Genomic DNA, 13,760 nt, shown 5'->3' with positions numbered 1-13,760 from the left:
TATTCCCATCTCTTTCAGAATTTTCCACAGTTTATTGTGATCCACACAGTCAAAGGCTTTGGCATAGTCAATAAAGCAGAAATAGATGCTTTTCTGGAACTCTCTTGCTCTTTGCATGATCCAGTGGATGTTGGCAATTTGATCTCTGGTTCCTCTGCCTTTTCTAAACGCAGCTTGAACATCAGGAAGTTCACGGTTCACATATTGCTGAAGCCTGGCTTGGAGAATTTTGAGCATTACTTTACTAGCGTGTGAGATGAGTGCAATTGTGCGGGAAAGGGCCTCACCACCCCCCAAAACACTCTTTATAACCATACCATCCCCCGACCTCTGGCAACTGCTCCTCTGTTCTCATCACTATAGTTTTGTTTTTTCACAAACATCGTAAATGGAATCATAAACCATGTGACCATTTAAACACTAGTTTCTTACAAGCATGGGGATGCTTTTGAGGTTCATCCAAGTTTGTTCCTCTTTATTGATCCCTGCCTATCCATCTCCCCTCTCCAAAAGTAACTGCAGTCCTTAAGTCAGTATGGTTGACTTTCATGAATATTTTTATAGTTTTAGTGTATATGTATTTAGCCACAAAACAATATATACTTTTAATGTCCTGTAGTTTAAAATTTAAGTGAATGGTATCATAAAAAACATGCCATGTTGCAAGTTGCTTTTATATCTCACTATTATGTTTTTGAGAGTTATCCATGTAGGTGCCATGTTATTGCTGGGTATTAAGTTTCACTGTTATAATACTGTTATATGAATATATCATGTGTATCATGGATTTGTCCATTTACCTACAGATTGGCATCTTTCCCCCATCTATCTCTCTGTCTCTTTACCCAACCCTGACTCTGTTAGGCTCTTCCCCAAGGCCTCCAGCCCACATGCCGGCCTTAGAGATGGGTAGAAATGCCCACTCTGGGGTCATAATGGGGAAATTCTCAGATCTCATGTCCAAACAGGTAGCTTATTTGGCAGAGTGCCTGCAAAGAGTTTGTACATGTATTGTTGGAGCTCTGTATAAACCCAGCATTTCAGTGAGGTCTCAGTCTTGGGTGTGTGTTAGAATCTCCAAGGGAGACTTATAGGGAGGAGAGAGAAAGGCAGAGGTGGAGACAGAGGAAGAGGTGAATTTTAAAATTAAATCATAGTTTCAGTGGCAATGATGTTTTTTAAAAGGTCCTCAGGTGATTTTTAAAATATTTATTTATTTTTTAATTGAACAATGATTGCTTTACAGAATTTTGTTGTTTTCTGCCAAATATCAGCATAAATCAGCCGTAGATATACACATGTCCCTTCCCACTTGGACCTCCCTCCCATCTCCCTCCCCACCCCACCCCTCGAGTTTGTTACAGAGCCTCTGAGTTTCTGTCCTCAGTTGATTTTAAGATGCATCCAGGGTAACCAATTCCTGATTTTAAAAACAGAAACAAACAAACAAAAACCCAGCCAGCTTTCCCCAGTTGGGAAGCAGGCCTCTAGTCCCTGTTCCCAGCATCTCTCACTCCACAGCCCCACCCCTTAGTCCCTGTGGCCTTGCTGGAACCACCTTTGAAAGAGAAAGTGTTAGTCGCTCAGTTGCGTCCGACCTTTGCAACGCCATGGACTATAGCCCACCAGACTCTTCTGTCCAGGCAAGAAAACTGGAGTGGGTTGCCATTCCCTTCTGCAGGGGATTTCCCTGACTCGGAGATAGAAATCTAGTCTCCTGCATTGCAGGAGGATTCTTGAACATTGAGCCACCAGGGAAGCCACCTTTGTTTGCTTGCAAAACCTGACCCACAGGCTCTGGCCTCAGTCCTGCTCCTGGATAGGGGGTTTTTCTTCTGTTCCTGGTGCATAGGGACATTTATCTAGTGTCTGAGCCTTGCTATGAGCTGTAAATTTCTTCAGTTTGTATTTTGTCTGAAATTTCTATATGTTGGAGCAAAAGTGTAGCCTTAGAGCATGAACTCCTAGAAATGGTTTCTATCTCAGACTCTTGAAAGCACATTTTACCTGCTGAAGGGGTGCTTTGTGACTTCAAAGGAACACATGCTCCTGCTTCAGAGCTTCTTTTTGTGTTTTACTTTTTTAGAGTGAGAATTACTGCTTTTTCTCATTTCAATAGTAAATCATGCTTGTGGCAAAAAGTTCAAATGTTATGGAAATATATGACTTACAAAATAAAAGTCTCCCATAATCATGCTCCTGCAGATGATTATTGTAAATAATTTTGAGTGTATTTTTCCATATTTTCACTATATAAAGCTTGAACTAATTAATATAAATATGGAGTTATATTGGTGAACTATGAATTCAGTTGATATTTCTACTTAGCATACCCATAGCATGGAAAATTTACTATACTTAGATACCTACTGCATTATTTTTAATGGATACACAGTTATCTTTGTCCAGTTACACTGTAGTTCATCTAATGATGGCCATTTGGGATGTTTCAGTTTTGGCCATTACAGATAATGCTGAAATAAATATTCTCACATGTTCATCTTCATGCCTTTGTTTAATGTTGAAAACTGCTTTATCCTCTGGGAACCCACATTTCCTACTGAAGCCCCAGGTAAGTGCGTGTGCCACTGGGGAACAGTGTGGAGAAGGCTGGTGGCCAGCCCTGCTGTCCGATGGCAGTTGGCCCTTGCTGCTCCCTTGAGGGGCTCAGCCCTAAGGATCAATTTCCTGTGTCCCTCAACTCTTGATGCTGTGCACACTGAGACAGAGTCCCTTTGCTCCACCTTCTCCATAACCTGCCCAAGTGAATACCAACCTCCAGAAAGTGAACTTGGAAAGGTTTAGTGCAGTGTTTTTCTAATTGCTGGTCTGTGGCTTATTAGTGGATTACAAAGGCAAATTAGAGGCTCACAGTTTGAAAAAACAAAACAAAACAAAACACCAGAATAGGATAGTATAGAAAATATCAGAGTGCATCACATAAAGTAAGTGTAAATATTATTTTTGGAAATTTTATTTCAGGAATGTGTGTATATTGAGTACTGTCTTAAGTCAGGTTCTCTAGGAGCAGAGCTCCATAAAAAGGATTTGGGTGTATGTGATATCTTTAGGGGGCTTTCCAGGTGGCTCAGTGGTAAAGAATCTGCGAGCAGTGCAGGAGATGTAGGTTTGATCCCGGGGTCAAGAAGATCCCTGGGAGCAGGAAATGGCAACCTGCTCCAGTATTCTTGCCTGGGAAATTCCATGAACAGAGGAGCCTGGCGGGCTACAGTCCATGGGGTTGCAAAGAGTCAGACACAACTGAGAGCACACACACACTCAGACAAGAAGAGAGCGAGGGGAGCTGGATGAGCAGTGGAGGAGCTATGAGGAATTGCTCTCCAGCCTGATCACATGTGGGGCCCTGAGGCTTGAATTATATCAGCGTTGGTACTGCCTAAGACAAGCAGGTAGCCTCTTGAACCCCCATGTCAACAACCAGTCACTGGCTGCAGGCTGCTCTGAGGAAGAGGAGTGCATAATCTTCTGGAAAGGCAGCTCCTGCTCAGCCATGAGCAAATCTCTACAGAAAGAGGCAGCTGTGACCTTCAGCAGCCAACACTCAGTCCCTGGGGGATGGGTACCCCAGCCAGCAGGGAGTTACCAATGGTGCCCATTATAGAAAGTGATATTAAATGCTCTTCTTTGTGTGGGTCATGGTAAAAAAAAAATTTGAGAAATATTGTTTTGGACAAATTTAGTCTATCAACCTGTGGGAAAGAAAATGAGACCTTTAACACCACTGTTTCCTCATTTAATTAGACAAAGGCAAATCCCACATGCAAAAAGAATTTTATTCCCACAAGAGAAAAAGTGTCACCGTAGAAAGGAAGCAAATTGCAGAGGATGTTCTTAATGCTCTAAATTTAAGCCTTAAGGCCCTATCTAAGGTGTCTTGGAACTATGTTTCCTGGATTGGAGCAAACAACTCTAGGGGTGTGGGTGTGTGGGCTATTGGGGGGACCTTGAAACTGCGAGATAAGCATGACACTTATATGTGAAGCCTTAATTAATCTCAGTTAAATATTTTAAAACTTTTTTATGACTATAAATATAACAGAAAAATTATAAAATTCATAATAAGTATGAACTTTTAAGATGAAGAATAAAATTACGAAGATTTTCAGATTTTGGATCATCACTTTGGACCACAGTCCCAGACTCTTAGAGGTTCTTGTTCATTGGCCTCTGCAGTTAGACATTCCAGGAGAAAATGAGGGGAAGCAGCAGTTAGAGAAATTATTCTCCACCTTTCAGAAGGGTCCAGTTGACATGGAAGAACTGGGCTCTGAGTCCTCTAGGGTCTGAGCAGTTTGCTGGAAGCTAACATTCATCCAACCAATAGTCTTAGTCACCAATCCTAAACTACCAGAACTGTTCAGTTGGGCAACAAATCATTATTAAGCACCAGCTAGGTGCCAGTGAATATTCAGGATCTCCTCCTGAATATCCATTGGAAGGACTGATGCTGAAGCTGAAGCTTCAGTACTTTGGCCACCTGATGTGGAGAGCTGACCCATTGGAAAAGACCCTGATGCTGGGAAAGATTGAAGGGAAAAAAGAGAAGTGGGCAGCAGAAGATGAGATGGTTGGATAGCATCATGGACTTAATGGACATGAGTTTGAGCAAGCTTTGGGAGGTAGTGGAGGACAGGGGAGCCTAGAGCGCTGCAGTCCATGGGGTCTCTAAGAGTTGGACATGACTGAGCAACTGAATGACCACCACAAAGGTGCCAGCACTGGGGATACAGTGGCGAACAAGACAGGCAATGCTGCCTAATGGGCCATGCTGGTCGGGGGATTTGGGCCTAAGCAAATAAATAATGCAGAGTCATCAGAGAGCCTAAACCTTTCCCACTTTCTGCCTTTCAGGCTCATATTGGGAGTGCAGTAGCAGGGGTCCCCTGTGGGTGGGTGGGGACACTGATGACTGCTGGCCAGTGACTCATGACTGGACATGGTTCATGCTCCTGCTGGGCTGAGCGGTTAATGTGTGCCCCCCTGGAGCTCTTTCCCCTCTGCCACAAAGACCAGCTAAGTGCTGCATATGTGGCTGATCCATAGGCGGGCTCCCTGAGCTGAACCTCCCAGCTGACACAGCAGACATGTGGAGTGAGAAAGCAATAAACCCTTGCTGTTTTAAGCCCCTGAGATTTTGAGGTTTTTATTACCGCACTGTAATCCAAACTATCTTGACTGATAAAAAGCAATAAAGTAAAATAGTATAAATATAACTGCTGTGGATAAAATGAACAAGTTGCTAAGAACACATGACAGAGGGTGGTTTACACGGCCAAGGGGGTTGCTTCTGTGAAGACAGGAAATTTAAATTGGGATCTCATAGATGGAGTGTTATTTCCATAATTGTTTTGCTTTACTGTAGAGGAGAATAAAGTGGCCCTGGAATCATGGAGTCAGAACAGGCAAGAAAATAGGGGCATAGACTTGTCTGCAGTCACACATCTAGTAGGTATAACTCTAGCATGTGGACTTGGGTCCAGGCCCCCTGCAGCAGGGCTGTGACTAAGGCAAGGCCGATGAGGTGTGAGAGTGCAGCACCGGAGGAGGCCACTCTCTGGACCACCCTACACTTTCCACCGTGAGAGTGAGTGCCTCCATAGAGGTTATGCCTGCAGGGCCCACACTTAAGGAGGCACTCATTTCTCAGGATCTCTCAAGGCAGAGCTGATGCCTGGGAGTGAGAGTCTCCTTAAATGTTGCACCCTCAGCACCTCTCTTGCTTCACCCTAGTCCCAGGGAATGCTCTCTACCACTGTCCTCAGTAACAAGAACATACAAACACACAGTGGCACGAGCAGTAAAGAACCAGCCTGCCAATGCAGGAGACGCAGAAAACACGGATTTGATCCCTCGGTCAGGAAGACCCCCTGAAGGAGGGCATGACAGCCCACCCCAGTATTCTTGCCTGGGAAATCCCATTGACAGAGGAGCCTGGCAGGCTACAGTCCGAAAGGTTGCAAAAGAGTTGGATGTGACTTAGTGGCTCTAACAACAACATACCATTTTGAAGCCATTACCACTTCCATCAATCCCACATTTCCTTGTGACTATGTTCATTCCCCATTCCTACCCCCAGCTCCAGGTTAATCAATATTTTCTATATCTATAGTTTTGCCTTTACTAGAGAGTTCATATAAATGGAATCCTACATATGTAGGCTTTTGTATTTGCTTCTCTCACTTCACGGAATGTTTTTGAGATTCAATCCTGTTATTACTTACATTACAGTATTGATCTCTTATATTGCTTCATTCCTATTCCATTGTATGAATAGACTATGTTTGATTATCTGTTCACCAGCTGATGGACATTTGGATTTTGCCAGTGTTGGGATATTGTGGCTACTGCTACTATGAACACACATGTCTATGTGTTGACATATTTTCATTTCTCTTGGGTATACACCTAGGAGATAATTGCTGGTTTGTATGGTAGGTGTATGTTTAGCTACTTAAGAAACCGCCAAACTTTTTCCCCAAGTGGCTGTAGCCATTCTGTGTTCCCACAAGCAGTGAGGATATGAATGTTCCAGTTTCCCCACATCCTTGTGAACACTTGGCATTGTTAGACTTCTTGCTTGTAGTCATTTCAGTGAATATGTGGTGATAACTTATCATGCTCTTAATTTGTATTTCCCTAATGTATAATGTTGTTAAACATCTTTTCGTATGTCTATTAGTCATTCATATATCTTTGGTTAAATATTCAAATCTTGTTTCATTATTGAATTTTAAGAGTTCTTTACATACTTTTTTTTTTATTAAAAAAAAAAATTTGGCTGCACTGGGTCTTATTTGTGGCATGCAATGTCTAGTTCCCTGAGCAGGGATTGAACCTGGGCCCCTTGTATTGGGAGTGCAGAGTCTTAGCCACTTGACCACCAGGGAAAGTCCCTTAGAGTTCTATACATATTTTGGATTCATGCCTTTATCAGTTACTTAAATTACTGTTTATATAACCTTAGTTTTGGGTTTATATTTTGATTTTTTTAGTGGTGTTTGAAGAGCAAAAGGTTTTAATTTTGAAAAAGTCCAACTTGTCAATCTTTATCTTTTATGGATCATGCTTTTGGTGTCATATTTTAGAAATCTGTCTAATTCAAGGTCATAAAGACTGTCTCCTGTGTTTTCCTCTTGGGGTTTTGCAACTCTAGCTCTTATGTTTAATTCTGTGATGCATTTTGAGTTATTTTTATGTAGCCACATCTTTTGAACCCCCCCCCCCCCAAATTTTGACAGATAAGGAAACCAAAGCAGCAGGCTTAGCTCATGTTCTGAAGCAAGCTAGTGATAGAGGTAAGATAGCTAGTTAGGGTCTGTTCCAGACAAGGTGTTTGCTCTTACACAGCTTATCTGAATCTACATCTTCCAACTTTGAGACTGCATGATTGTTGCCTCTAACCTCACTTATTTACAAAGTCCTTCTGAATGTCTGTGCCAAGTGGTTCTTAGCAGTTCAGGTCTACTGTGTCTGTTTCTTGACTGAGTAGAAGCACAATTGCTTTTAGCATCATTCTTTACACGCTTGGAGCCACCTGAGCCCACCTCATCCACATTTCTCCTAGCTAACCAGCTTTGGCTTCTTTTGCTCCCAGGGGCTGTCTCTGCCCCTTCTAGCTCTTGAATTGCTTCCCGACGCTAACATCCTATACATGGCACTTGCCACTTGGTATTGAACATTATAGCTTTGAAATCAAGGGCAGGCCAGGAACATAGAGTTGGGTGGATTTCCCAGAGGATGCTGGAGGGAAAACAGCTGTCGACTTCCATTCCAATTTGTCAAGCAAGGCAGCTGGAATTTTTAGGTCATTCAATTTCCTGGGATCTCTTGGGGAGAGGGAAAGTCAGTGCAGAGGGACCTGTGAGGAAAGAATGGGCCAAGGGGAATCCAAGATTCATAATTGTTACTCATTTAAACCCTTGCACAGCTGATGGTTTATCATCTTATGGTTTGGGTCCGACTGTAATATTTGTTCTTTTCACCTGACCATAAAAAGACTGCATCAGCAATTATCTGATTCTTGATTTTAAAATTCTATTCAAGTTGTAGTTTGACAGCAGTGAGCTGGAAGCAACCTAGATGTCCATCTCTACCAGAATGGAAAAGGGATTTCTGTTGGAAGCAGAATGTTCTATACTGGATAGATATATCATACCAGGTATGCATACACATTAGAGCATGGATAGGCCTTAAATATATAGAGTACAGAAGGAAAGAGTGTAAGATCTAGAGCAGAACCTGAATAATATGAATAAAAATATAAACATATTTCAAACAGCAATTCATTTTCTTACAAATTCATGTACTTATATCAGGCCATATACCAGTCACATAGAGAATATGTTTAGTGTGCAGAGGAATATTAGAGAAGGGGGGTCTGTATTAGTTTTCTGTGGCTGCTGAAACAAATTAACACAAATTGGGCAGCTTAGAACAATGTAACTGTATTCTCTCAAGTTCTGGAGACCAGAAGTTCAAACTCAGTATCCCTGTGCTGGAATCAAGGTGTTGGTTCCTCTGGAGGCTCTATGGGAGAACCCATTTCTTTCCTCTTCCACTTCTGATGGTGCTGGCATTCCTTGGCTTGTGGCCACATCATTCCAGTCTTCAAGGCCAGCATCTTCAAATCGTTCTGCTCCAGCTTCACATCACCTTGTCCTGTGTGTGTTAGGTCTCCTTCTTCCTCCCTCTTTTGAAGTTACATGTGACTGCATTTAGGGCCCACCCAAATTATCCAGGATATAATCTCATTTTAAACTGATTTTAATCACATATGCAAAGATTTTTTTTTTTTTTTTTGCCATATAAGGTAACATTCACATATCTTTTGGGGAACCAGCAACAGGGTCCTTTTATTATTTTTCTTTTATACCTCTTACCCAATCTCTCAGCAGATTATGTCAGTTCAACTTTCAAAACATGTTGAGAATTTACCAACTTCCACCACCTCCATGGCCACCAGCAATCCTAGTTGAAACTGCCATCACTTCTCAAGTGATGTCCCTGGGTTTACCCCCTTGCTGCTCTACAGTATGTAACCTATGTATCAGCCCAAGTACCTCTTTTAAAACCTCAGTCAGATCATGATTCTCTGCTTCTCATTTTTTTCTTACTTTGTGTTATTTTCTCTTTATAGTACTTATTCACCAGTTGTCATATATTTATTGTTTATTTGTTTACTGTCTATCTCCTCAATGAGAAGCTCTGTAAGAGCACTTGGTCCATTTCATTCCCAACAGAAATGAACAGTGCCTAAAACATTGTGGAATACAGTTTACATATCTGCTGTTATATCACCCCAAGGGAAACATGAATAAATGTTATATAGCAGGGCAGATACCTTTATCTTCAGTCCACATCGAGTCCTGTGGCTGTTTCGTGGACAGGTCCCAAGAGTCTCTCCTCTGGGGACCTGAATGGTCAGAGCAGTGCAACTATGTAAAGGAACTGTGAACTTTGAGGTTGGACTGACTTTTAAGTCCTAGTCAGACATCTCCTGGGTGGATTATCTTGAATGAGTTAAACCCTCTGAGCCTTAGTTGTCTAATCTGAAAAATGAGGATTGTAATTTCTTTCTGGCAGGATAACTCCCAGGGTTAGAAATAATAAAGTCAAGGCACTTGCTGTTCTGTTTTGTTCCTGGGTGATCCTTCAGTCCACCATATTCTGAGACCCACGGCTTTATGTTAACATTAGGATCAAGTTAGGCACCTCAGTATCTGGGAAGGTGTACCTGTCCCATCCTCTGTGAGGGGCTCCCTTTCCCAGAATCTGGGAGAGGCATGGAATATTTTCTCTCACAAATCTTCCAGAAGAAACTCATCCTGTTGACACCTTGACTTTGGACTTCTGATCTCCACAACTATAAGGGAATTAAGTTCTTTTTTTTTTTTTTTTTCAAGCCACCCAGTTTGTGGGAAACTGTCTTGTCAGCTCTAGGAAGCAAATATGGTAATCCTTTAGCCACTATCTCTTTCCAAGTAACAGATACACAGGTTGTGCTAACTTCCTTTTACTCAGAGGGGCTATTTGTTCACTGTTAGAGGTACCCTGTGATGTCCAGAATGTTTAGAAGCCATGTCTTGACAAAATGGAAATTTAAGATAATCCTTCGGTTGATATAGGAAAGAAAACTAACATTTACTGAACTAGGCTCTGTCTTAAATGCTTATGGTCGTGATTGTGTGTAATCCTAATGATATCTCTACGAGGCGGGCACTATGATGGTCCCTTTGTATCAGCTTGGAAACTGTTGTTGCTGGTCAGTTGCTAAGTTGTGTCTGACTCTTTGTGACCTCATGAACTGCAGCGCACCAGTCTTCCCTGTCCTCCACCATCTCCTGGAGTTTGCTCAAACTCATGTCCATTGAGTCGGAAACTGTAGCAGTTAAGTAACTGAGAGTATGATAACCTAGATCTTTCAAAACCCTAGGTAATCATGCCTCAAGGTTGGATCCTGACTGCAAGTAGAGACTGATAACATCTTTATGTGCGTGCATGCTGTGTCACTTCAGTTGTGTCCGACTCTTTGTGACCCCATGGACTGTTGCCCTCCAGGCTCCTCTGTTCATGGGATTCTCCAGCCAAGAGTACTGGAATGGGTTGCCATTCCCTTCTCCAGGGGATATTCCCAACCCAGGGATCAAACCCGAGTCTCCTGCATTGGCAGGCAAGTTCTTTACCTCTAGTACCACCTGGGAAGCACAAAATCTTTAAAATTCTTCACCTTTCCCCCTTTCATTGTGTAGAGAAGGCTAGAAAGTTCAAAGTTTCCTCTAGCCAACTCTTAAAGTTAAAAAAAAATGAGTTGAATAAATCTAAAATATTCCTTAATATTCTTATTCTATCCAAAGGCTTTCTCCTAAGAGAAGCCAAAGGTGCTCCATAGATCTCACTGATAACTCATCTGATTAAGAAAATATTATCTTTCCCCACAGCAAGGCTTTTGTCAGAGACAGGGAAAGATAACTGAACTGGCAGGTCAAAGGCTCAGAGAATTCATTACCAAGATAAATAGGAAAAAGGGAAGGAACTTGAGGGCTTCTTTGGGACTTCCGAGGGTTGGCAGGGCAATCATTCTTTCTAGCGTAGCTGCACATCTTTGCTCTGTTCAGAGAATGAAGACCATTTGATAAGCCCAAAGTGCAGTGGGTTACCCAGTGGATTATTTTCATAGCTAACACCTTGAGCATCTTTCCTTTTTCTTTAATCCAAGTTGATTTAAACAAGGTTAAAGACAAAGCCAATGAGTAGCTATAACCTCAATTCCAGTCACTGCTTTGTTACCAGTTTGAATGAGAAATAAAGACACGTCTTTGATCTCTCACTATTGAGAGTGTCTTTTCCTACTTCTGGGATCCCCCATTCTGGTGATAGTCTCAGGGCTTATTCAGCTCACACTGTTAATCCTGGCTACAATTTCTTGTGTAAAGGAAACAAAAGTTAAGGTCCCTACATCTGTCTGGTCCGTGAACTTCCAGATGTTCAAGCTGGTTTTAGAAAAGGCAGACGAACCAGAGATCAAATTGCCAACATCCGATGGATCATCGAAAAAGCAAGAGAGTTTCAGAAAAACATCTATTTCTGCTTTATTGACTATGCCAAAGCCTTTGATTGTGTGGATCACAATAAACTGTGGAAAATTCTGAAAGAGATGGGAATTCCAGACCACCTGACCTGACTCTTGAGAAACCTGTATGCAGGTCAGGAAGCAACAGTTAGAACTGGACATGGAACAACAGACTGGTTCCAAATAGGAAAAAGAGTACATCAAGGCTGTATATTGTCACCCTGCTTATTTAACTTATGTGCAGAGTACATCATGAGAAACACTGGGCTGGAAGAAGCACAAGCTGGAATCGAGATTGCCGGGAGAAATGTCAATAACCTCAGATATGCAGATAACACCACCCTTAGGGCAGAAAGTGAAGAGGAACTAAAAAGCCTCTTGATGAAACTGAAAGAGGAGAGTGAAGAAGTTGGCTTAAAGCTCAACATTCAGAAAACTAGGGTCATGGCATCCGGTCCCATCACTTCATGGCAAATAGATGGGGAAACAGTGGAAACAGTGGCTGACTTTACTTTTCTGGGATCCAAAATCACTGCAGATGGTGATTGCAGCCATGAAATTAAAAGACGCTTACTCCTTGGAAGGAAAGTTATGACCAACCTAGACAGCGTATTGAAAAGCAGAGATATTACTTTGCCAACAAAGGTCTGTCTAGTCAAGGCTATGGTTTTTCCAGTAGTCATGTATGGATGTGAGAATTGGACTGTGAAGAAAGCTGAGCACTGAAGAATTGATGCTTTTGAACCATGGTGTTGGAGAAGACTCTTAAGAGTCCCTTGGACTGCAAGGAGATCCAACCAGTCCATCCTAAAGGAGACCAGTCCTGGGTGTTCACTGGAAGGACTGATGCTGAGGCTGAAACTCCAATACTTTGGCCACCTCATGCGAAGAGTTGACTCATTGGAAAAGACTCTGATGCTGGGAGGGATTGGGGGCAGGAAGAGAAGGGGACAACAGAGGATGAGATGGCTGGATGGCATCACCAACTCGATGCACGTGAGTTTGGGTGAACTCCAGGAGTTGGTGATGGACAAGGAGGCCTCGCGTGCTGCGGTTCATGGGGTCGTGAAGAGTTGGACACAACTGAGGACTGAACTGAACTGAACTAAACTTACTTAAACATCACCTTGACCATGAGAGGTAAATAGGGCCACCTCCTTCCCTTCTTGTGCCCAGGAAACTTCTGTCCAAGGTCACACCAGATCTCTAAACCCAACATCCAACATCGCTTTCCATTTTCTCTCCTTTTGCTGAATCTTCTTGCAGGAAAGGATGGAGGCTAGTGTGCAACCCATCAGAGAATCTGGCTTGACTTCTTTTCATTTCTTTGTGTTTAGTGGCTGAGATTCCTTGCTGCTGTTTGGCAGATAGACATTGTCTCCCTTTATAAATGTTTTTATCTGCTGCTGCTTATATCTTATCAGACCCACAGTATGTCTTCGTCTTTCTGCTCCTAAAGATAATTCCCTCATTGCTATATGTCATAAATGTCATCTCAGTCATGACTCAAAGTAACAAATGGGTTTGTTTCCAGTGTGGAAAGAAATCTGGCAGCACCCTCCTTAGGTAGAGCTAGAATTCTGAGCTCTCTGAAATTCTGCTCCCCACCATGCCCTTTAAGGTAGGGGTCCCCAACCCCTGGTACCAGTCCATGGCCTTTAGGAACTGGGCTGCACGTCAGGAGGTGAGTGGCAGGCAAGCAAGCGAAGCTTCATCTTCCTCTCCCCATCACTCCTTATCACTAGCACCACGGCCTCCACCACCCCTGACCCTGTCCTATCTGTGGCAAAATTGTCTTACAAGAAACTGGTCCCTGGGATCAAAAGTGTTGGGGACCACTGCCTTAAAGGACTTGGCTGTACACTTTGAGAGATGGAGAGGACCCAGGTACCCTGGAATCTTAGAGGGACAACGCTGAGTGCCATAGTAAAAGCAAATTGGGAGAAAGTGGGGTGCTGCAGCCTGGACAAGTTGGAGCAGTATCCTGGGGACACATGCTCACACCTGTAGTTGAAAGGTAGGAAATTAGCCAGGATCAGGGTGCACTTACAAATCTGGAAACTGAGGAGCCCAGAAAGAAAGTTAATTGGCTTTTCTTGGAGGAGAAGCCATGACTACCACCACCAACCCCCACTCGCTGCCAACACTAACCTTTGCCTTGGCCCCCTTG

The 13,760-nt window shown here is 42.8% G+C and overlaps 1 long non-coding RNA gene across 2 annotated transcripts in view; it reads right to left on the bottom strand.

The window, feature by feature from the left end:
- The window catches only part of LOC147364517 (uncharacterized), a 40,934-nt gene that overhangs the window by 18,796 nt on the left and 8,378 nt on the right, over positions 1-13,760 (bottom strand). The window lies entirely within an intron of this gene.

This window comes from Bos grunniens, chromosome 10 (assembly GCF_055505025.1).
Source record: "Bos grunniens cultivar Pamir isolate PY7600 chromosome 10, Bosgru_T2T1.0, whole genome shotgun sequence".
Lineage (NCBI taxonomy): Eukaryota > Metazoa > Chordata > Mammalia > Artiodactyla > Bovidae > Bos > Bos grunniens.
Note: the sequence above shows the minus strand (reverse complement) of the source record. Positions and strands in the feature narration are given on the sequence as shown.